At 44.1% G+C, this 18,564-nt stretch overlaps 1 protein-coding gene across 2 annotated transcripts in view; it reads left to right on the top strand.

Annotated features, from left to right (window-relative positions):
* LOC107395827 (complexin-2) overlaps positions 1–18,564 on the top strand; it is a 102,147-nt gene that overhangs the window by 45,198 nt on the left and 38,385 nt on the right. The gene's annotated exons all lie outside the window — the stretch shown is intronic.

Below are 18,564 nucleotides of genomic sequence, written 5' to 3' on the forward strand. Positions count from 1 at the left end.
CGCTTGTATCCGCGATCTCGTTCTTTCGGTCATTACCCAAAGCTCATGACCATAGGTTAGGATTGGGACGTAGATCGACCGGTAAATCGAGAGCCTGGCTTTCTGGCTCAGCTCCCTCTTCCCCACGACAGATCGGCTCAGCGTCCGCATCACTGCAGACGCCGAACCAATCCGCCTGTCGATCTCCCGATCCCTCCTACCCTCACTCGTGAACAAGACCCCGAGATACTTAAACTCCTCCACTTGAGGTAGGACCTCTCCCCCGACCCGGAGGTGGCAAGCCACCCTTTTCCGGTCGAGAACCATGGTCTCAGATTTGGAGGTGCTGATCCTCATCCCAGCCGCTTCACATTCGGCCGCGAACCTACCCAGCAAGAGCTGAAGGTCAGAGCTGGATGAAGCTAGGAGGACCACATCATCCGCAAAAAGCAGAGACAAGATTCTCCTGCCACCAAACTCGACACACTCCACACCACGGCTGCGTCTAGAAATTCTGTCCATAAAAGTGATGAACAGAACCGGTGACAAAGGGCAGCCCTGGCGGAGTCCAACCCTCACTGGGAACAGGTCCGAATTACTACCGGCTATGCGGACCAAACTCACGCTCCTCTGGTAAAGGGACTGAATGGCCCTTAACAGAAAGCCACCCACCCCATACTCCTGGAGCGTCCCCCACAGGGTGCCCCTGGGGACACGGTCATAAGCCTTCTCCAAATCCACAAAGCACATGTGGATTGGTTGGGCAAACTCCCATGCCCCCTCCATCACCCTTGCAAGGGTATAGAGCTGGTCCACAGTTCCACGGCCAGGACGAAAACCACATTGCTCCTCCTCTATCTGAGATTCAACTATCGATCGGACCCTCCTCTCCAGTACCTTGGCGTAGACCTTTCCAGGGAGGCTGAGGAGTGTGATCCCCCTATAGTTGGAACACACCCTCAGGTCACCCTTCTTAAAGATGGGGACCACCACCCCGGTCTGCCACTCCCTAGGAACTGCCCCCGATGACCACGCAATGTTGTAGAGACGTGTCAACCATGACAGCCCTACAACATCCATAGCCTTGAGATACCAAGGACGAACCTCATCCGCCCCCGGGGCTCGGCCGCTGTGTAGTTGTTTGACTACCTCAGCAACTTCTGCCCCCGAGATCGGACAGTCCATCCCCAGGCCTCCCAGCTCTGGTTCCTCCTCGGAACGCGCATTGGTGGGATTGAGGAGCTCCTCAAAGTATTCCTTCCACCGTCCGACTATAGCCTCAGTTGACGTCAGCAGCTCTCCATCCCCATTGTAAACAGTGTGAGCGAGTTGCTGCCTTCCTCTCCTGAGGCGCCGGACAGTTTGCCAGAACCTCTTTGGAGCCGATCGATAGTCTTTCTCCATGGCCTCACCAAACTCCTCCCACGCCCGAGATTTTGCCTCGGCAACTGCCACTGCTGCACCCCGCTTGGCTATCCGGTACCTGTCTGCTGCCTCCGGAGACCCACAGACCAGCCACGCCCTGTAGGCCTCCTTCTTCAGCCTGACGGCTCCCCGAACCTCTGGTGTCCACCAGCGGGTACGGGGGTTGCCACCACGACTGGCACCGGCCACCTTACGACCACAGCTAGCAACAGTCGCCTCGACAATCACAGAGTGGAACAAGGCCCACTCGGACTCAATGTCCCCCACTGCTCTCGGGACGTGGTGAAAGCTCTGCCGGAGGTGGGAGTTGAAGACCGTCTTGACAGGTTCTTCTGCCAGGCGTTCCCAGCAGACCCTCACTATGCGTTTGGGTCTGCCAGGTCTACGCGGCATGTTCCCTTGCCATCTGATCCAACTCACCACCAGGTGGTGATCAGTTGACAGCTCCGCCCCTCTCTTCACTCGGGTGTCCAAAACATACGGCCGCAGGTCAGATGATACGACTACAAAATCTATCATCGACCTGTGACCTAGGCTGCCCTGGTACCAAGTGTACCGGTGGGCATCCTTATGTTCGAACATGGTGTTCGTTATGGCCAAACTGTGGCTTGCACAGAAGTCCAATAACAAAACACCGCTCGAGTTCAGATTAGGTGGCCCGTTCCTCCCAATCACACCCCTCCAGGTCAAGCTGTCATTGCCCACGTGAGCATTGAAGTCCCCCAGCAGGACAATGGAGTCCCCTGATGGAGCACTATCTAGCACTCGTCCCAGGGACTCCAAAAAGGGTGGGTACTCTGAACTGATATTTGGCCCATAAGCACAAACAACAGTCAGGACCCGTTTCCCGACCCTTAAGGCGCAAGGAAGCTACCCTCTTGTCCCCTGGGGTAAACCCCATCACACAGGCAGAGAGTCTCGGGGCTAACAAAAAGCCAACCGCAGCCCTCCGCCTCTCACCCGGAGCAACTCCAGCAAAGTAGAGTGTCCAACCCCTCTCCAGGTCTCGGGTTCCAGAGCCAATGCAATGTGTCGAGGTGAGTCCGACTATATCTACCCGGTACCGCTCAACCTCTGCCACAAGCTCCGGCTCCTTCCCCGCCAGCGAGGTGACGTTCCATGTCCCAAAAAGTCGTCATTTTAAAACCAACCCTTCACTGCCAATGACGACTAAATTTGCCATTTGCATTTTTCTACTGTATGGGTGTCGGAACAAGCCCCTGCACCGTATGAACAAACATCCCAGCTCCAAAGCTGATCTTCATCTGCGTACGTCACACATCACGTGATCAGGAAGCAGAAAATCCATGTGTTAGGAGATCTTTTTGGGCCGCTGCTGTGAAAAAGTGAGGCGCGAACCAGAAAAGCTTCTGCCGATCGCAATTCAACAATGGATCATGAAAGAACGGATAATGCTTGAAACACGCAGATTCTTCCTGATGTAAGAGATGAGTCTCCGCTTTGTTTTGGTAGTTTTGGTGTTGACATCATGCTAGCGCGCCACGTTCTGTGACTCTTAAAAAAACAGTAAAAATGGCGAAAACCGCTGTCAGTGAAGGGCTTTACCGATCAAGAAACGGCTGGCAGTGAATGAGTTAAATTTGTGTTTCTTACTGCCAAAATGTTTTTGAACGTGGTAACGTAACTTCCGTAAGTCGAACATCCAGCCAATCAAGTGTGATGTCAACAGGAGCAGGACCCCGAGCTATTCCGAAGGGAACATGGTGTCTAATGCCCAATTCCAATACTCGCACTTGCACCCTTCCATTGCACGTTCCTGGCCAGGGGTGCGAGTGTGTAGGGTGTCCCGATTCTCAAGTGCGGAAGTTGACCACACCCCCGTTGCACCCTTAATCTGCACTTCACCCAAGCCCACAGCGATGCGGACCTCAGGCAAGGGTATTACCCACAAGTCATTGCTGCAGGAGCAAAGGCTCAAGTTCCTTTTCTGAAAATATGTATTTTCTAATTAAATTAGTTCATTTTAGGATGATTAGTTGATGCTCTAAAACATTTAGGCAAAGCAGCAATAAATGTAAATTTATTTCAAATAACTGTTTGGCTGTTTGTTTAAAAGCTGTTAATAAAGGTTTTTGAAAAAAGTATCACAGCGACCAACATTCCGGCATGCATTGTGATCGATGACTCGCTCCCTGTCTCAGTTCTGCAATTTTTTGCACACTTGTGTACTACGCACTCGAACCCTACTGCACACTTTCTCCAAGTGCACTTTGCTGAAGACTGTAGGGTGCAGTGAGAGCATGGAGATTGGGCCTAAAATGGCATCCCCCAAACATGGTAGACACGTGCCATATGTACTTTAGACCCGAGTTTTATGGTTATACACTCACCTAAAGGATTATCAGGAACACCATACTATTACGGTGTTTGACCCCCTTTCGCCTTCAGATCTGCCTTAATTCTATGTGGCATTGATTCAACAAGGTGCTGAAAGCCCATATTGATAGGATAGCATCTTCCAGTTGATGGAGATTTGTGGGATGCACTTCCAGGGCACGAAGCTCCTGCTCCACCACATACCCAAGATGCTCTATTGGGTTGAGATCTGGTGACTGTGGGGGCCATTGTAGTACAGTGAGCTCATTGTCATGTTCAAGAAACCAATTTCAAATGATTGGAGCTTTATGACATGGTGCATTGTCGTGCTGGAAGTAGCCATCAGAGGATGGGTACATGATGGTCATGAAGGGATGGACATGATCAGAAACAATGCTCAGGAAGCCAGTGGCATTTAAACAATGCCCATTTGGCACTAAGGGGCCTAAAGTGTGCCAAGAAAACATTCCCCACACCATTACACCACCACCATCAGCCTGCACAGTGGTAACAAAGCATGATGGTCCATGTTCTCATTCTGTTTACGCCAAATTCTGATGCTACCATTTGAATGTCTCAACAGAAATTTAGACTCATCAGACCAGGCAACATTTTTCCAGTCTTCAACTGTCCAATTTAGTTGAGCTTGTGCAAATTGTAGCCTCTTTCTCCTATTTTTAGTGGAGATGAGTGGTACCCGGTGTGGTCTTCTGCTGTTGTAGCCCATCCGCCTCAAGGTTGTGCGTGTTGTGGCTTCACAAATGTTTTGCTGCATTCCTCGGTTGTAACTAGTGGTTATTTCAGTGAAAGTTGCTTTTCTATCAGATTTATTCAGCCGGCCCATTCTCCTCTGACCTCTAGCATCAACAAGGCATTTTCGCCCACAGGACTGCCGCATACTGGATGTTTTTCCCTTTTCACACCATTCTTTGTAAACCCTAGAAATGGTTGTGTGTGAAAATCCAAATAATTGAGCAGACTGTGAAATACTCTGACTGATTTTTGAAATCACAGCATTCATCACATTTGCTTTTGATTGCTATGGTTACGTGCTATATGATGCAAAGTTAATAATATTTAGCAGCATTTTCTGCTCAGACTCAGAATTTTTACTTTACATTTTCAAATCCAAACTGCTGTTGAAAACATAAATAAATGTGGAAGATAAAAAGTGAAAATATGCTACATGCTACATGTGGTCATCATCCATCACTAAAATTTTCAGAAAGAGTAAAAGGTTCGCCGGCATTAAAAATTCAATCAGATCCTGAAATAGAACCTAAAAGGATGAGTTGATCTGTAATAGGATGACAGAACAAGAAGAAACAGCTTCATTAAAATCTAAAAGACGGAAGTTAAAATTAGACTCATCACAGAACCTCGTTTAATATTAGTGGTAGGTCCATGATGTTTGAAGAAGAAAAAAATACTCCCTAATGGTGCTGTGCTGAGGGAATAATTTGTTGCAGGAAGTCATATGAATAAGTAATGCCACCGAGGTCTGAGATCGCTGGTTGGCAGATCTGAGAGACAGGAACGACGTTAGCAGGTCATCATTAATTCATCCACCAACGTCTGCGACATCCGTCTGTCTTCTGTGACTTTTAAGTCATAAAATGTTCATTTAGAAAGACGATTTCACTATAGATGAACACATATCTGTCTACAATGTTACTGTCAAACCTACCATTTCTGTAAATGAAAAATTATTTTAAAATTAAAGAATTTTATGGTCTTTATTCAACAAACATTCAAATCGGAATTGAGAGACGCTTTGTCTATTAAAAATCTGGATTGTAAAAATTAGGTTAAATGTGTTTTTCTTGAAATATGCTGAAGTAACTATTATCAGATTCAGAAGGGCCATATGAGCGAGAAGTCACATTAGGAAAGTGCTGCAGTGTTTGGTGCAAAAAGAAAGATGAAATAAGAGATAAGTAAACATAGGAAGTACGAATATAATCATGATAAAATAAAATAAAGTAGCAATAATTAGAGAAACAGGTACTATATGCAAGTCAGAGTGGATCAGTTCAGGTACAAACGAAACACAGGGTCATGTGACTGAAACCAAGCGACTGGAGTGAGTCCAAAAGCAGAAGGAAGAAATTGTTCTTGTGGCGAGAGGTTCTGGTCTGAATGGATCTGAGCCTTCTGGCAGGAAATAAAAAACAAAATGTAAAAGAAGAAACTTGTCAAATAAGCGTGATGCCCAGTCTTTAGTTGATCTACGCAAAACATCTCTAATTTCTTTTTTATAACAAGTGTTTTAGATTAAACTGGATTTGTCTAGATAATCAAATTTTTGCTGACTGAAGCTAAAACAAAAGATTAAATAAAGCAGTAGATGGAGGATAATGGCAATCCTCTGAAGATTTTCTAACTTTCTTAGTAAAAGATGTCGTAGTGGAAATTATGAAAACTAAAAAAAAAAAAAAAAAAAAAAAATCAGGGTTTTAGTTACGGTATATGTTTACATTAACTGTCACAATGTTGTTTCAGTAAGACCCAAGACAGGAGTATCAGGAAGCAGGCGCTGAGCGTGAACATATTTAATGAAACAAACCAAGGATGAACACCAACAGGCACAAAACAGCACAATCTGACACAAATGACTCAAACCAGGATGCTTATATTGTGAGGGATGTGATGACTTAACAAGGACAGGTGAGCTGATGGGAAACAGGTGTGCACAATTAAGTGATGGTTGCCTGAAAAAAAAAATACTGAAAATGTGTGTACATTAAAACATGAAGGTGTATTTGGAAATTTGTTGTGTTTTTTTCTCTTGGTGTTTTACGGGGAATATTTTATAAAAATGAATAGTTTTTACTCTCAGTTTCACCTTGACACATGTAAAGTTCTTGAGTTTGACTTTGAGGACGGTTTTAGAACCTTGTTGTGATCCATCTTAGTCCATTTGTCTAACTGATAGTTTTGTGTCTCCTGAGGATAATGGACTTGCTGGAGGCAACAAAGTGTGTGTGTGTGTGTGTGTGTGTGTGTGTGTGTGTGTGTGTGTGTGTGTGTGTGTGTGCACTCGCTTGCACTACAAAGGACTTATTTTCTCCATCTGTCCAATAAACTGGTTAAGGGGGACAGCAGAGGCCCAACTGTAATTTGTCTTGTGTAATTGACGGTCCTGATGAGGACGTTGATCTTGAAGTTGGATTTATGTGGAGCTGAATCTTTACTTGGATTTTTCAGCTGTATGTGATCATAAGACACGTATTTCTTCCATCGGGAGTAGATCGCTTGTGTTCAGGTGACCTTCAGAAGTCTTGTACCTGAGCAAGGTTGTCTTAATAAAATCCCAAAGGGTCACTCAGATAACAAATGTTTCTTGCATTTATGCTATCATTAAAGTATCTTTCCAGAGTTTTCCCCTTTCATAAAAGATGTATGATTTTTCAGAAATCCCTAAAAGTGATTATCTTATCGTGTACTGTGATATGTGTTATTTGCTAAGCACACCCCCTGCCCACAGAGCTCCGTGCAACAGGAAACTGAGCAAACTGACTTTAAGTCAGTTAGACTTAAAACTAAGTTTTTATGCTTAGAGAGGCATTAAAAGTTGGCTGGCAAATATTTAGGATAATCGGCGTAATCAGTTATAGATTAATCCTTAAATCAACAAAAAGAAAAACAATAATAATTATTATTATTCTGTTATTTAGGTCTGGGCGATATAGCGAAAAGTTATCATTATAAAAATTTCTGACTAACCAATATAATTTTTCCCATGTCAATAAATTTGATAATAACAAATGAAAAGATGTGTGTAGGTTGCTGATGTTCATGTCACTTTAAGAATCTGTACCACCTCGAGTCACATGACAAAGTGCCTTAACGTAATACATGTGGCACGTGTTTTCGCGCATACATGTAGTTATGGTCCATTTATCTTTATTGAGGTGAACTCCTCATTTATTGTGATATTGATTTTAGGCCATATTGCCCAGTCCTCCTCACTGTAAAACCCGAAGTTAAGTACATATATTTTTCTGGGTATTCTCTACTTCACATTCTTAGTTTTTAGTACTAATTTTAATCAAGTATAAATACTTAAACTTTTTAACTTTGCCACTGTTAACACAGATAAGTTGCATTTACCTAATAAACAATGTGGCAGGTGGAAGCTAACACCCACACTGAATGCCTCACACACTCATGGTTGCTGGCAATCTGTAACCCTAAAGCTGGGCGGACACTGTGCGACTTTTCCACTCGTAGCACTCAGCTTCAGCTCAAACTGTACGACTTTCTTGCAGGGCAGATCTCACGAGTCATGCGCTCACACTGTACGACCCAGTTCTCGGATGTGACCTGACTGCTCACACTGTACGTCTGGTAACAACACGTCGGACCTAAAAATATGCTAAAAATAGCAGTTTTTACACAACATGTCAGACTTTTTTGTCTTGTTTTTCCTGTTGTCCTTTGGGAGTGCTGCAGGAGGACACACAGGGATTTATGGGGGTTGAATGAGGAAAACGAAATAAAGAAAGTAAATCTGTGTTTTGTGATCGGTTTAAATCAACATGAACATGACAAACACGCTTTCTTGACAATCTTTGTGAGTAAAAAAACGTGTATAAATAAAAACAAACGTGTGTTATTAGGGAAATAGCGGGCGAGCGGTGTTGATGCAGGATTGCGCATGCGCCGTGAGCAGTTCTGATACTTTTTGGGTCGCAACTGCTCGCAGCGCCGCTTCAACAGTGCGATACTCTCACGAGGGACGAGCAAAATTTCAAACACGCCAGAAGTTTGTGCGAGCTCACGATTGCTGGTCACGTGGTGTTAATCGCCTCTCGTAACCTCCTGTACACTACACGATGCTCAGCGCAAAACTCGCCCAGATCTTGTGGATTCTCGCACGAGTGGAAAATCGGCTCAAAACAGTGAAAAAGACGCACAGTGTAAGCCCAGCTTAACCCTAACCAAATCATTAACGACAGAGGAACATCACAGCGTGGTCATTCCCTTTACCAACCTCCTCACTTATGGGCCAACATGACAAAACAAGTCACACCACATTTGCAACACTAAACAAAAAAATAGCAAAGGACAATACAACCCCCCACAATAAATATGCATAAACACTAGGGATATGCTGGATACTTGTTTCAGACCAGTTCCTACTGAATGAGTTCACTTAAATGTTAATGTTATGATTTTATTGAACAGCTTGTTCTGTAATAGTTCCTTTACTATTGTGATAAAAAAATATTTAATCTCAGTTCTGAGGCTTTTTTTGTCAACACATTCTCACACCCAAATAGTCGAAAAATGACGCGTGTGACAAAGCGTCAAAATATGATGATTCAGGGTGCCCCAGCGCATCAGGAGAGGACGCGCTGTGCGACGCCCGCGGTTACACGGACATTTGACCAAGTTGTGACCTACATAACCTTCCCCTCACCCCCATTCTAACCTTAACCAGCTTGCGTATGCAAAGCTTTATTGAAAATTACTCAGTTAAGGTTAGGATGGGGGTGAGGGGAAGGTTAAATCGCTAGAGGTTCAAGATGAAATGTCCGTGTCACCGTGGGCGTCGGATACAGTCACCCACGGTGACACATGTCCCTGCGCGTCCTCTCCCGATGCGCTGGGGCACCCTGATCGTCATATTTTGACGTTTGGTCACACGCGTCATTTTTCGACGCTTTGGGTGTGAGAATGTGTTGGCTCTGTAAATAGTTTTCAAATAAACAATACACATAGCAACTTCTGATCAATCCATATCAATTTCAGACTTAAAATAATGTATTGATGTAAGCCACACCCAGTTCCGGGTTAGGCCACGTCCACTCAGAGTACAGACACAGATATAGATAATTTAGATGGTTGAACAGATACAGATAGTGGTGTACTCGCTCATCCCTAATAAACACTCCTAAACAGAACAGTGAAGTTGTTCGTTATTAATTTATTTAGGTTACTCGTACTAAAAAAATTAATTATTCAGATTCATTAAAAAGTTTGAGTTCTATGTACTTAACACAAGGAAAAGGCTGAACTAACTCAACACATTTGAGTTCAAAAACATTTTTTTTAAATTATGAATTTCACCTACTCAAAATATGTGATTATTTTCAACTATTTGGGTTTACAGTGTGCTGTTATCTATAATCCTTGCAGATACGTAATTTGGTTGGAGCTTCATTTAATCTGGCAAACCCAGAATCGGGGCATCCCTTGGTAAACACACAGATGAAAAAAAAGTAAATAAACATGTATTTTAAATCTGAAAACCAAAATTGACAGTTTGTCTCACTATGAGTAGAAAAACACAACAGCAACAAAGTGCATTGGATCCAATTGCATCTTTGGCTAAAGACCTTGCATATGTCCATGTCTTCTTCCCGTTTGCATTCCATAAGCATTTTTGCTTTTTCAAGCTTTTTACATCTTCATCTTCAGCTGTTAAACTCGGAAACAACTTCGAATTAAGTGGGAAGAATCGGCAAGCCGCCTTGCCTGGGCCTGATAACATTATCCAACGTCACGCACCGCTGCCAATGCCAGGATTATAAAATAATGATAAAAACATTAGGAGGAGGAAGAAGAAAGAGTGGTGGAGGGAGAAGAGGGGGAGATGGTGGGAGGTAGGTAGCCCTTGGGTGCTGTCACGAGTGATTGTATGGTATATTTGGTTTGGTTTGAAAAGAGAGGGTTATGTAAAGTTTTTAAAGCTCTCCCACCATCACCAGAACTAAAAAGTCTAGTATTGTGGAGAGCTGCTTGGGCTTCCGGTCCAGTTCTAACCACCCACTGATAAATTCTTATATAACAAGCCAATGTTGAGTCCTCTGGAGTCTGAGGAGGAGGTAACTGGAGGCAGGTAGCAACACTCCTGAATTTCACACAGTGACCTGTTTCTTCCTTGTGAGAAGGTTTATCAGGTGTTTCACTTACCAAAAAGAAGCAGAGATTGAAGAATGCGGCTTTAATCTGAATTTAATATGTTCCTTCTGCTACTTTTGGTCCTTTAGTGTGGAGCCCTTCATTGGGACTGGGGTCCCATGAGTCTCATAGGGGCCAGTGCAAATCTAGCAGGAACAGGCGGACGTGAGGCTCCTGCTGGTGGGAATGAACAGCTAAAAATAGACCATGGGATAGAGTACATACGACTGAGGTTGCTAAGAGAGCCCTCCATTTGGGCCAGGGTCTCAAAAAATATTTACCAGATGCACCGCTAAACTCAGAGCTGCTGATGGTTTTAGCTGAACGGGAAAAGTGGTTGCCTTTTCATCAAAAGGTCAGAGGACCTCATGCCATATTTTGAACTCTGAACTTGCCTGTCGGGTGCAACGCAAGTTACAGCCCACTGCTCTTCTTATGGATGGTAAGGATGGGTCAAATGCAGAGAACTATTTTCTCAAGGGGATCCTTAAAAGTATAAATTAAATTAATTAAAACTAAGATGAAAAAGTATAAAATTAAAGAAAAGGACATCAAATCTGATAGTTGGAGAATCTTGTTCCCCTCAAAAAAACAAAAATATCCTAAAGTAAATATTTGTGTATTAATATTTAATGGGTTAACCAGTTTCAGAAAGTATAAGTGAGCTACATCAGAGTTGAGCGTCAGATGGCAAGATTTAGAGCCTTATTAGCTGATATTCTTCTTCCAGCTCTTGGAGAGTACAGACGCTTTTTTTTCTCCTCTCCCTCCCTCCTCCTCCCAAGGCTCTCTGTCCTGTCTGCCTGTGCACTGCACTTTCTGCATTTTTTCTGGAAACTGGAAATTATTAAACATGGATCTGGTCAGCTGGTCTCTCAACGCGATCAACAACATTTTTTTAACGATGAGAACGGTAGAAGGGGCTCCCGGATGCCCCTCTGGGACAGAGTCAGCTGGGTATACCATGGACTCCTGGAAACAGTGGAACCTGATATGACTCTCTCAACTGTCTGTAGAGGATTCTGAAGATGTCTGGATATTAGTTGTTTTGGTGTCGGAATTCCTGCTGTTTGGCCTGAGCGGTTACCTGGCATACTGGAAAATTAACGAGCTTTCGAGGAATATTGACTTAATCCTGGAGCTCAGGGATGGAATGCATCGCGCTGTGAACTCACAAACTCATATAATTGTCGAGATGAGTCGTAAGCTTGGAACTTTGGCTGAGATTCAGGCTCTGGCACAGAAGGTGGATTCAATCAAGGAGTTGACGGATCAGCATGGATTAGAATAGATTGATTACGCCATTATTGGACCTGGAGGGGTTGAAGACCAACAGACCTTTAAGGCAGAGAGGAAATTATCTCTGTCTGTACCCAAAACAATTCTTATCTGAATATGATGCCCTTGAAGCCTGTGAGGCTGAAGTGAAAACTCCCCTCTCAGAAGAAATGTGGAATGCTGCCGCTGCTATGGAAACCCTTTCTCCCTATCCCAGCCTGGGCATGACTGTGACCAGTGAAGGCCGTGGAATCGTATCTAGGAGTCACTGTGCTCTCTAACCCATCCCCCCCCCCCCCCCCCCCCCCCCCCCGTGCAAACAGAGGTGATGAGCGCTGCTCTTGTGGCTGCACACCCTGAAGTGAGGAGAGTCCCAACCCTACCTCCCCACCTAGTGGACACTTATGTTGTGTATCATCTGAAGTCTGTGCATATCTGTCTGAGGTGTTTTTTTGCATAACAAAGCTATTCTCTCTGTCTTGGGTAACTCTGAAGTGCCTTTTTTTCCCCTCCCCCTGACTCTATACTCATATAAACCCTCTTGATCTATAATGGTAGCGCGACTCGTGTTGCGAATGACCACAGTCACCAATTCTTGTCATGTGTCTATGTATGTATGTCTGATCTCAGAATTATGTGTACTGAAACAATTGAATTTCCATTTGGGATTAATAAAGTATTTTTGATTTTGAATTGGAATAGAATTTGGGCATCTCACCTTGGATTGGATAACAGCAACTTGACTCTACCAATGACTCCATTTGCTCTTCAACTATGAGGATTTATCTCTTCAAATCTTCACTATGAGGATTTATCTCCACGAATAGCACAAGCCAGGTAGAGTTCTACTGTGTGAATAGAGACTCTAATGCTAATGGTTAGCTACGGCACGAACGTGGTGGAGGTGTTCGACCTCGGTCTTGGAATAAATATGGATGTCATCCAGGTAGGCAAACACCCACCGGCCCAGCATGTCGCAGAGGACATCATTAATGAGGCGTTGAAAAACGGCGGGGCTGTTGCACAGCCCGAAGGGCATGACCTGGTACTCCCAATGACCGGTGGGTGTGATGAACGCGGTCTTCCACTCATTCCCTGCGGACCAGGTTGTAAGTGCTCCGGAGGTCCAGTTTAGTAAAGATCCGCGCCTGGGAGATGGAGTCCAGAGCAGTCGTGAGGAGTGGCAAGGGATGACGGTCCCGGATGGTGATTTTATTAAGACCCTGGTAATCTATACAGGGACGAAGGTCACCCTCCTTCTTCTTGACAAAGAAGAAGCCTGCGGCACCAGGGGAAGAGGAGGGTCGGATGAAGCCCTGCTGGAGGGCCTGGTTGATGTATTCATCCATAGCTCTGGATTCGGAGGGAGCGAGAGAGAGAAAAGGCGCCCTCGGGGAGGGCTGGTTCCTGGTTGCAGCTTGATTTCCATGTCATAAGGGCAGTGAGGCGGCAGTGTGGTAACGCGCCGCTTGTCGAAGACTGCGGCGAGGTCTTGATAGGGCAGCGGCAGATTGGGCGGTGAAGGTCCGAGACCACCAGCCGGGCGGTCTGCCATGGGTGGAGGAGAAGAGAGGTGGGCCTGGCACTGGGTCCCTCAGCCTAACAGGCGGTTCTGGGACCAGGAAATTTGGGGGTCGTGGAGACGGAGCCAGGGGAACCCCAGGATTAGAGGAGAGGAGGGAGCGGAGATGATCAGGAAATGGAGGGTCTCCTGGTGGCCTTGGATGATCATCTGGAGTGACTGGCTTCGGTCTTGGACAGGATAGGGCTGGAGAGGTCTACCATCCTCCGAGGTCACCGGAACAACCCGTTCCAGGGCGATCAGGGGGATCCGTAGGCGTTTAGCCAGATCCACATCAATGAAGTTGTCGGCGGCCCCCGAGTCCACCAGAGCGTCCATCTGATGTGAGGTCTCACCATGAAGGAGGATAACGGGAAGGAGGAGTCGGTGGGAAGAGAGGTGACCCGGACTGAGCTACCCTGATACTCAGTGGGTGCCTTCGTTTCCCGGCCGTAATGGGCAGTCCAGGCGGTGGTGGTCGGGAGATCCACAATAGGCACAGAGACCCTCGCGCCACCATCGCTGTCTCTCTCCAGGGGAAAGGTGGCCTAGCTGCATTTGCTCCTCGGTTGAGGTGTCCGGGGGCTGGCGTTAGTGAATGAGGCAGAGGTCCAGGAGTTCTGAGTGGGCAAGCGGAGGACTTGGGTCGAACCAGAACCGGCAGGTCGATGTGCAGCGCAAGGTCGGCTACTTCATCCAGGGTATGGGGCAGTTCTCTTCCCGTCATCTCGTCTCGGATGTAGGGTGCCAGCCCCTCTTAAGAAGACAGCCCGAAGTGCGGAGTCATCCCATTGAAGTTTGGCTGCGATGGTGCGAAACTCTTGACGCATAGGTGCACACCGAGCGTTCCCATTGGTGGAGTTTTAGGAGACGTACTTCAGCCCCCACCTCACTACTGGGTGGAACGAAGGTCTTCCTGAAGGCGGCCACAAAAGCAGCATAGTCATTGCAGGCAGGGGATTTAGAATTATAGAGAGCAGCGGCCCACTCCTGAGCGTGTCCAGAGAGAAGTGAGGTGAGGTGCGCCACCCGAGAGAGGGCAGTGGGGAAGGTTCCTGGTTGGCACTCATATTGCATGTCGAGGGTAGCGAGCAGACCATCGGGGCTCCCATCCACCCCGTTCCACCTCTCCGGAAGGCTGAACTGCGGCTCCTCCTTAGGCGGAGCGAGGGCTTGCTGTTGGAGAGCATTGAGAGATGTAGCTAACTGAAGAGTGAAGTCGGTGAGGGAGTTCACCTTGGTGTTGAGCCGATCAACCAAAGCGTGGAGTTGAACAACCTCATTCTTCATACGCTCATACTCTGCTGGGTTAATGGACTCAGTCATCCTGTCAGACTGGTCGGCTGGATAAGGGAGTTGAGCTGTAGCGAGCGTGGCTTTACAGACGCGGAAGTGCTAGCGTCGGCGATACACCGGCTCGCGGTTTGATCTAGGAATTCCCCGAGCGTCAATGAAGTGACACGGAGATGCTGGGTTTTCCAGAGGTAAGTAATAGAGCTTACTGTGAGTAGACAGTTCGTCGGATAGGTAGGTTGATAGGATACTCTGATCACGGATCTGAAGAAACGATGACTGAGTGGTGAGCTGGGGAGGCGACTTCCGTATATAGTCGCGGTTAGTGACGTGGGTGTGACGTGGAGGGAATCCCCGCGAGGAGCATGCTGGGAGTTGTGGTCCAGGATGGAGACCGGCTAACTGGAAGTGGCTGGTTTGGGGACTTGGGCTCTGACAGTAATGGCTTGGCCAGGGCTGCACTGAAAATATATTTTCGACATTTTTCATATAGTTTTCAATAATTATTGATGTCGGTCAATATGATTTATTTTATTTTATCAATAAGCTTTTTTTCTGTATCGGCCAGCCCTTGTCAGTATATGTTTTTACAACTATAGCACAACTTAGCATTATCCTGATATTCTTTGAATTACTAATTACTACCTAGAAATTATTTCAGATGCAATTTTTTTTATTTGAATTTTTATTCTCTTATGGCTACATAGTTTGTTTATGTATAATTGTTTTTATTGCTTATTTTGTATGAAGATGAAGTTGGTTCCTCTTTTAGGTTTCTGATTAAAAATTAGCAATTCCAACAAATTTTCCTTCTCCTTGAGCAGCTTTAATCTACTCTAATGATATATATTTTTCTTTAATGGGTGACCAGTCAGAACATTTTAAATAAATGTACTGTTTATAAATATCAACCTACAGTCCTGAAAAAATATGATAATATGATAGTCCAAACACAATAAAATGTGAAGAACGTAGCCTTCTTTGAACTTTTATTAATCGAAAAAGGTTTCCAACTGACCACGTCTTTTAGGGATTTTGCTGGTTTTTTTATAATGTTTTTAATTCTTATAATAAATTTATTTCTCATACAATTTTAATTCAATGTTTACTCTGTGTATGTAGCAATTTTTGCTTTGTTTCTTGCTCTTACAAACTTATATTAGTCTTCACTTTTATGTAATTGTTGAGTTGCTGTTTTTGGCTCTTTGGACTACCTTGATTGATTGCATTAAAATGCTTTACACATAAATACATTAAATGAATGTAGAATAATATAGTGCAGGGCTGAAGAATCAAGGTGTTCTAGTTTTTTAGCTGAACCAGGTCTAAAGTGGACCCAATGCAAAAAAGTGCTGAAATCAGTTTTCTTAATAGGTTTCACAAATTGGAGCAATCAGCTGCCTTAAATCAGTTTCTAAGATGATTGACAGAAAACCTGACTAGTAGTAAAACAATGTTTGTTTGTTTTTACCTGAAATGATAGGCCCCTAAACATCATAGGCCCCTGGCCACAGGTCTGGTCCGTGCATTAAGGCAGCCTTGAATGCAGGAGATAGTTGTAAGAGACAATTTTCATGTTCAGTCTGCATGACAAACTTCGATCGAGTGACCAATTATAATCATAAATAATAACAATAACAATGGCTTGTCAGCCACATATTGAACCACATATTTAAAAGACTAGAATTCCATTAAAACATCAAAAGACAAGGTTTATCAAATAATGTACCAGCATACAGGAGATATATCTAGCAAAATGGATGTGTTTCAGAGTACATAGTGATAAAAGCTTAGAAAATATAACAGTTCAAGATAACTGGATAGTTTACTTTTTTTTAAACTGTAGTGCAGTGTGCTTTAGTATTTAGTGCTAGTGTGTCCCCTTAAGTTTAACCAGAGATGGGTTACAGGAATAAAAATATTACAGATAATCAAACATTTACTGGCACAGATGAGATATAAGGGAGCAGTGTTGTGTCTTTAGAGTGTGTGTGTGTGTGTGTGGTCTTTCAGATGTTCTTGTCTGACAGCAGGATCTCTTCTTTATTTTATTAGTGAATCTTGAAGTCAGTTTCTATTACGATAACAAACACCAGACTCTGAGCACCACTCTGATACATATGCATGGGAAGAATGGATGCAAAAAAGAAAAGAAAAATACACTCAGTTCTCTTGTTAAGATTCATACAAGTGGAGAAATACCAACTGTTTTAGAATACAGAAAAATAAAGGAATGAAATCAAAATACATAATAATGTCCAGGCTCAGTATCTTTTAGGACAGATAAACCTTTTAAATCACAGATAGACACTTTAAAGAGAGATGTTTGATCAATAAACTCTTGAGTGAATATAATTCAGTGTGTCTGAGATTATTTATTTGGTCTTTAGACATGGAGTGCAAGCTATTTGCTAATACTCAGGCGGAGACATGTAACCCAGCGAGATACCAGCTTTAATGTGCTAGTAGTAATTAGCACTGCCACATAATGTTTATTTAAGGAAGTATAACAGTCAGTGAGTAATTAGACTAAAGATGCTACATGTTGGCTACATGTCAGTGCTCAATGAGGAATGTGTGTAAAAGCGTAAGTTGTTAGCATTGCTATGCTAATTATCTTCTGAGGGAGCTGTCTAGAGCTCCATGTAAGATGTACTTTGAAGTTTCAATAATGAAAATGGGGTGGAACCAGTCCAGAACTACTACAGAGACACTTGTCAATGATGCCAAGCTGCTGGAACCATAGTAACCAAGAAAACAGTTGGTAACATCCCTGCTGGAAAAACCAGCATAGACCAGCATGGCTTCCTTGCTGGTCTTTGCTGGTTTTTGCTGGTCCATGCTGGTTTGGTGCTGGTTTAGCTGGTTTATGCTGGTGGACCAGCATAAACCAGCAACGACCAGCATGGCTTCCTTGCTGGTCTTTGCTGGTCCATGCTGGTTTGGTGCTGGTTTAGCTGGTTTATGCTGGTGGACCAGCATAAACCAGCAACGACCAGCATGGCTTCCTTGCTGGTCTTTGCTGGTCCATGCTGGTTTGGTGCTGGTTTAGCTGGTATATGCTGGTCCACCAGCATAAACCAGCTAAGCCAGCTTCCTTGCTGGTCATTGCTGGTTTATCCACCAGCAATGTCTGCTGGTGGCCAAAGTTGATCCAGGGTTTGAATTCCAGCCCCATATCTTTAGCCGCATTTCTCCCTCCTCTCTCCCAAGGTTTCCTGCTTCCTTGCAGTGTGAAAAACTGCCAGTAGTGCCCAAAAAATTGAGACCAGTAATGTTTAGATTGCTTTGGGGAATGTGTTTTAAAGTGCTTAGCTTGATACTGTTAATATGGTTAATTCTCTCTCTGATTACAATTCTAAAACTATAGTTTTCAATCACTTTCAGTTTTGATGTTTTGGATGAATCTATGAAAGCACTTTAATAAAAAACATTCCTCCATCAGACACAAGCCACACTGAAGACAAGAGCATACATATTTTAGTACATTTAATATTAGGAAAAATAAGTAAATAAATAAAATAAACAGATTCTAAGATTAAAAAAATGGATCTATGAATAATTACACAATAGTCAATATTATCTTTATAAACATTTATTATATAAAACAAACAAATTGTAATTGTTTCAGCAAATGTTAAACATCATAAACATTAAAATCTTAAGGGAATTTTTATTGCTATTTAAAGTGGCTTTAGCAACTAATCAAGATTACATCACTTTTGTTCACATTTTAACATTGCAGTTTTTCGATAAAATAGTAATATTTTTCCATCCATCAA

Source organism: Nothobranchius furzeri, chromosome 1 (genome assembly GCF_043380555.1).
Source record: "Nothobranchius furzeri strain GRZ-AD chromosome 1, NfurGRZ-RIMD1, whole genome shotgun sequence".
Lineage (NCBI taxonomy): Eukaryota > Metazoa > Chordata > Actinopteri > Cyprinodontiformes > Nothobranchiidae > Nothobranchius > Nothobranchius furzeri.